At 43.7% G+C, this 7229-nt stretch overlaps 1 pseudogene; it reads left to right on the top strand.

The window, feature by feature from the left end:
* The first annotated feature begins 3766 nt into the window (after positions 1-3766).
* LOC116466394 (52 kDa repressor of the inhibitor of the protein kinase-like) lies at positions 3767-5874 on the top strand (annotated as a pseudogene).
* Positions 5875-7229: the final 1355 nt, after the last annotated feature.

Here is a 7229-nt window from a genome sequence, read left to right as displayed (position 1 = left end):
CTGCAGTTATCACCTGACTCAATCAGTCTTTCCTCATAATAATGCAGACTCTCTTTTAGTCAATTCGTTCTGAGTCTGAGAAATGGCTCAGGTCTGGAAACTGGACAAGAGATCATGACTTTCCATTGGGGTGCCTGACCTCAGCCTTCTGCTAACCTACTATTAATTGCAGGTTATCTTCCATTTATATGCCTTTAGCGCTATTTTTTCTGCTGCACTATTCTCCTACACATCTTTCTTGTTCCTAGGAACACTATATTCGATTAGTCCTCTCCATAGGTCCCCAAAGGTCAGTCCCCCTGGCTGACATCCTGACCTGGCTGCCCATTACAGTAATTAAGTGATTTTAATGGTTAAGTGCTTCTGATGGCTAAGTGGTGTCACCTGGCCTCTGCTATTCTGGAACGCTCTAATCTCCTTTGCTACCAGGAAGTCTAGCTCTGTAACAGCAATGCTTATCATCAGCCTCAGCTGCAGAGGGCAGCTTCGCAATGATGCTGGTATCCCTTCCACCAGTGAGTTTCTTCCTCCATTAGTTTCCTTGGAACCTCCCGAGGAAAGTAATCACTGGTAGACTTCCTGGTGTTAGACGGTAGATCTGCTTCAGCATGCCCACTTCCCTGAGCCTTTTGACCTCTTCCTCCACAGCCTGCCATGGCAGTTCTGGCCTCTCCACTTCATTTAACGTAGGCCGCTTTTCCCCCAAGCTTCCAAGAGTCATCCAGCAGCATAATAGAACCATCCCTGAGGCAATTTCCAGGGAGTTATTATTATTATTATCATTATTATTTACCCTCATGTTCTCTGTGATGGTAACTTTCCAGGAATTAAATCCTGTCTTGTGGGCCCCATACCCCATACAAATTCTCCCTTCCCCCTGCTTGATATCCTATGCCCCTTGGTTCAGCACCTTGTAGTCCCCTCCCAGACATTCTCGCTGTTTTGCTGGTATACATTATCCATGTCCAGTAACACTTTGGCTTGTAGCCCCTTTCCACTCAGCACAGCAAGCATTACCTCAATTGAGTCATGATGAAGCGTGACCCCAGTTTTGGTCTGGTGTCCAAAAGTGAAAGGTGGAAGGAGGGAAAACATTGTCGTGTAAGGGTCCGTTTCATTTGAAACTTCTGCATAGCAAGGAAAGGAGGGCATTATCTTTTAGCAATAGGAGCGGATCACTTCTGCAGGCACATTGGTTTGGTGGAATCTGGGGGTCAAATGCTGCATCTATCTACCCAGCATTGAGATATAGCCTTATTCCACAGTTCAGAGTCCCACCCTACCCTTGCAGGGCTCTGCCTTTAATGAAGGAGATCTGCTTTGACTGAACATTAAGCCTTCACTGTAGTTCTTTGTTGCAGAAAAAGGTTGGGCTGTCCTGCAGCTGCAGGTGACGAGAGTCTCTTGCAATGCTGTCTAGCAGGCCTTCTGTCTCTCACACTACACTTTTCATTCATTGTTAGCTGACCTGAGCCTGTCATTTCCTCTCTTAAGCACATAATCGGTGACCAGCAGCAGCCATCCCAATTCTACCGTCCCTTCAATTACTATTTTCCAATATCTCCACAATGCCAGGGACATAGCACCAGCCACTGCATTCCCTTTCACCCGTGTCATATTCCAGCCCACCACAGGTGAAAGACAGCCTGGGCAGGTAGGCTGGGAACTGATGATACTCCACCAAAGTCCTAATGATCCATTGTCTAGTAGATGATCCAACTCCAGAAGTCCATCCTGCTTCCTGGAACTCCTCTGGCACCAACTATCTTAGTTGGGACTATCTGGAAATAGGGCCTGAGTCAGTGATTTATGATGAAGTACTCTTCAGGAGAGATCTTTCAGCAGGGAGGGAGGAAGAACAAGGAAGGGGAAAGAGCTGAACAAGAATTTGCCAAAGACTAGCCTGAGCTTAGGCCTTTTATTTGGAAAAACCTACCCTATCTCCCTTTGCCTGGCTAACTCTTTTAGGAGTCATTGCTCTTATAGCTCCTTTTGGACAAGATTCACTGACCTCATCGGCCTTGGCTAGGTTTTCTGTCTATGTGATCTTACAGTAACCTGCAGTAACCTGTGTCTTTCACTTATCAGATGGTATTATAATTTCCTTTCTACTTTCTACTTGTTTAAGGAAAGGAATTTTCCAAAATACATACGGTACTCCCCTCTCTAAGGATCTCAGTATGCCTTAGGGTGAGGGGAGGGATAGGAAAGGATACATATATACCCACACATACATACACACATATACACTTTTAACTTCCCAGGTGATTATATTATATTTGCAGCCCTACCCTAAACCCTTTACTATTTACTAGCCTGGTGGTTTTCAATGTTGGCTACATATTAGGATCCTCTAAGGAGCTGTTAAAACTACTGATGCATTGGCCTGATTCCCAAAACATGCAGAATTGATTGGTCAGGTATAGGGCCTGGGCATCAGTGATTTTTAAATTTTTATTTATTTTTCGAGATGGGGTTTTGCTCTTGTTGCCCAGGCTGGGGTGCAATGGTGTGATCTTGGCCCACTGCAACCTCCACCTCCCAGGTTCAAGCGATTCTCCTGCCTCAGCCTCCCAAGTAGCTGGGATTGCAGGCACCAGCCACCATACCCGGTTAATTTTTGTATTTTTAGTAGAGATGAGGTTTCACCATGTTGCCCAGGCTGGTCTCGAACTCTCGACCTCAGGTGATCCACCCACCCCGGCCTCTTAAAGTGCTGGGATTACAGGCATAAGCCACTGCGCCCGGCCATCAGTGATTTTTTTTTTTTTTAAAAGCTCCCAGATTATTCTAACATGCAGTTGAGATTGAGAACCACTGGAGAAGACTATGATGTCCATGGTGGTAGATTTTTCGTCCTCCTCCTCTAGATATTTCCAGGGCCTGCCTCAGTATTTGTAGTAGGCAGATAATAAATATGGAATAAATGAATAAGTGATTGTAAAAGGTAGGGAGATAAGTGCATTTTTCCCTCATGATGTCATAAGCTGACATTTAATATTGAGTCATATTTATAAATACAATTGACCTGAGCTAATTTTTCACTTCAGTGATCACAAACATCCCCGGGAGTATGACCCACAGAGAACACTCCTGTGGTCTCAAATAGCTTCAGGTAAGATCCCAGACACTTCTCAACTTTCCTGGCTTTCAGCTTTCAAAAGTAATTATCTCTGCCTTGTGTACATTAAATGGATGTCAAAAGTTACCAAACTAGGAGCCGGGTAGGGTGTCTCACGCCTGTAATCCCAGCACTTTGGGAGGCCGAGGTGGGTGCATCACCTGAGGCTAGGAGTTCAAGACCAGCCTGGCCAACATGGTGAAATCCTGTCTCTACTAAAAATACAAAAAAATAGCCGTAGCCAGGCGTGGTGGTGGGTGCCTGTAATTCCAGCTACTTGGGAAGCTGAGGCAGGAGACTTGCTTGAACTTGGTAGGCAGAGGTTGCAGTGAGCTGAGATTGCGCCACTGAACTCCAGCCTGGGCAACAAGAACGAAACTCCATCTCAAAAAAAAAAAAAAAAAAAGTTACCAAACCAGGACCAGGAGCAGTGGCTCACAGCTATAATCCCAGTACTTTGGTAGGCCGAGGCAAGAGGATTACTTCAGCCCAGAAGTTCAAGACCAGCCTGGGCAACATAGTGAGACCACATCTCTATTTATTTAAAAAAAAAAAAAAAGTTACCAAACTAGTTTTAGCTTCTCTGTTGGTGCACAAGCCCTGCAGAGCTGGCCGTGCTACCTCCCGAGGCAGTGTGGGGCCACAATGCAGAACTTCTGTGGTGTCCCCACCTGTATGCGGAAGAGCACATAGTCCAACTTGGTCTTCTTTAGGTTCCCACAGGATCCATCCTGATGTGCAAAGTAGGTGGAGAAATGTCGGAGAGCAGACCTATAAGATAAAACATCTAATTAATTAAATGCACATTCTCAATTAGGTGCCAACCACTTCTGAGTCCTCTACCATCTGTAGAGCTAGTCCTAATAGAAAATCTTTGAGATAATGCAATCCCAGCAATATATGATTTTTTTTTGAGACAGAGTGTTGCTCTGTCACTCAGGCTGGAATGCAGTGGCACGATCTTGGCTTACTGCAACCTCCACCTCCCAGGTTCAAGCGATTCTCCTGCCTCAGCCTCCTGAGCAGCTTGGATTACAGGAGCATGCCACCACGCCCAGCTAATTTTTGTCTTTTTGGTAGAGACAGGGTCAGCCTGGTCTCGAACTCCTGACCTCATGGTCTGCCCGCCTCGGCCTCCCAAAGTGCTGGGATTACAGGCATGAGCCACTGTGCCCGGCCCAATATTTGATCTTACCAGTCATTTGAACAATCCACATAGTAGACACAGAAAATGAATAAAAGAATTGAGGAAAGATGAAATTAGAACACTGAAACAGAAAAAAGTTGATGAAAGTTCTGAACAGGAATGAAAACAAAGAAACCAACAACAAGTGTTCAGAACCCCAGTGTGGAAGAAGCCAGCCAAGGGAAGGATGTGGACATTTTGCCTCTAACCCCTAAAAAGAAACAAAATAAAGAGCACCTAAAATCTCTATTTGAAATTTTGATTTTGATGGGAAAACAAAATATATCTCTGGATAGACGTGAGGTTGATGAAATGCCAGAAGGTCTCTTTACTCCCGATAACATCAAAGCACTGCCAGAGTACAGATAAATTCTGGTGAAGAGGATTTTTGTTTTTCTGTTTGTTTGTTTGAGACAGAGTCTCGCTCTGTTGACCAGGCTGGAGTGCACTGGCACAATCTCGGCTCACTGCAAGCTCTGCCTCCCGGGTTTGTGCCATTCTCCTGCCTCAGCCTCCCGAGCAGCTGGGACTACAGGCGCCCGCCACCATGCCTGGCTAATTTTGTTTTTGTATTTTTAGTAGAGACGGGGTTTCACCATGTTAGCCACGATGGTCTCAATCTCCTGACCTCATGATCTGCCTGCCTCGGCCTCCCAAAGTTCTGGGATTATAGGCGTGAGCCACCACGCCCAGCCAAGGTGAAGAGGTCTTGAGAAAGTATTTTGAGACGACAGCCATGAGCACTTTTTATTTTTTCTAAAATACAACAGAATCAGATGCTAGAGTCTGTGAGATTCTAGAGGCTTCTAGAGATCTGTGAGAGCTGCATTTGGGAAGAAACCCTCAGGGACTCGAGAGACTCACACTTCTTTTCCGTTATCACTGACATAGCTGGGGAAGAGCACCTACAGCGTTGGTGAGGTTTGTTGATGAATCTCATGACCTGGGAGTGGAATCTGTGGGCTGGCTTCCCACCTTATGAGGCAGATGCAGAAATTTTGGCTGTGAAATTTCACACTGAAAGTTAGAAGTGGGAACTAAATATGGAATATTGTCATGGCCAGATTGACATTATGTCCGGTGGATTTTCTTCTAAAATGGAAGTTGTTTGCTTCCAGACTTTTGAAGAAAACCCCTCAAGCTATCTACATACTCTACTCTTCCTGTGCCTTAAGTATGTGGTTGGCAAAATCAGTGCCTGTTATGGGAGCAGTTGAGGAACAAATGCTATAACTTTTCCTATAACAATTGTTATAGGAACAGTTGAGGAAGATTGTTCTTTTTTCCATTGTTGGCTGCAACTGCTTTTAGAACTTGGCAATGTAATTTCTGTTCTTTTTCAGAACAGTGAAGAAAAGGGTAAAGGACTGAAGGAAATTTGCCATTCTCAGTGGACAGGCAGGCATGATGCTTTTGAATTGTAGTGGACCTCCTATAAGCACTTGGTTTAGGTGGTATAAATAGTGACCCAAATACTAGATGGAATAACTGTATAGCTGGCCAAGCATTTGTACTGTGTAGTATAGTAGCAGATTTTGATTTCACTGTTGTCATTGTTGTTCTTTAAAATGTCCTATCTGTTACAAGAGCCTCTGGGGAAAATTTCTGGGGGCAAACCTCTGATTTCTTCTTTGCAGCCAATAGCTTGACTGCTGTACTGCATGCACTCAGTGAAGTGATGGAAAATATTGAAGTTCATCATGAGTTTTGGTTTGAGGAAGCCACAAATTTGGCAACCAAACTTGATATTCAAATGAAACTCCCTGGGAAATTCCACAGAGCTCAGCAAGGCAACTTGGAATCTCAACTAACCTCAGAGTTACTGTAAAGAAACCCTAAGTGCTCCAACAGTGCAACACGTTCTTCAGGAGCTGAAAGATATATTCTCAGAACAGCCCCTCAGAACTCTTAAATGCATATCTCTGGTACCATCAGTCATGGGATAACTGAAACTCAATATGTCAGAGCAACACCATGTACAGAAGAGACTTACTGGGTCCCGACATGCTCTCAGCTGAGCTTCATTGTTGCAGAGTCAAATGGAAACACAGAGCAAAAGATATAAAGCTTCCATCACCATTTATGAAGCCCTCAATCTGCCTGACATCAGGCAGATGTGTAGGCATTGATGTGTACGCATCGATGAAGGTCTCATGTATTCTTCCTGTGATAAAGGTTGAGAATGAGTACTATAAAAATGGACAAAAGCATTTCAAAGTATATTTGACGAACACGTTGACTGACTAAAGATCGAGTAACTTGGCTTTGCATAACATAAATTCTGATATAAAACATGATCTGGATTTAATGGTAAACACATATATCAACTCCATACAACTAAGTCAGAGCTTCCTACAGGTAATTCAGAAACTAGTGAAAATACCCAAAAGACTTTAAAAATAGGGCTTCTCTTATAGGTGATATTTGAAAGAAAAGCTGTAAGGTGTATGTAGGCCACTTAATCACTGAGTATCTTTGTCTATAGGCCTCCCATTGAATACTTTAGCCATTGATAATCTGCCAGTTTGAATGGGCCCTGTTTGAACTCTCCTGTTTTGGGGACCTATCTGTTCTTCCAGAAAGTGACACTGAATTTGCCAGGTTTCACTCTACATGAGCTCTGCTAGTAGCATTCTTGAATTGTTTTAATTGTCATTTTAGACATGACATTTATTATCACCATGGATCCAATTGTCGAGTATTGAGCTATCAATTCTTCCAAGAAATAAATGTTGAAGAGGTGTGGGAGGAAGGAATAAATTTTATAAAATGTTACAATGAAGCTCATGATTGATCTGTGACTAGTAAGAGTTTTAAGTATATAGCTAAAAATCCATAATGGACGGTAAGGGGAACTACCAGACAGAGAAACGTGTGAGTTTGCCAAACAAGAATTTCAGTGTAGATTTTGTTTTTACCAAA

The sequence above is a fragment of the Hylobates moloch genome, unplaced genomic scaffold, assembly GCF_009828535.3.
Source record: "Hylobates moloch isolate HMO894 unplaced genomic scaffold, HMol_V3 SCAFFOLD_4, whole genome shotgun sequence".
Taxonomy (NCBI): domain Eukaryota; kingdom Metazoa; phylum Chordata; class Mammalia; order Primates; family Hylobatidae; genus Hylobates; species Hylobates moloch.
Note: the sequence above shows the minus strand (reverse complement) of the source record. Positions and strands in the feature narration are given on the sequence as shown.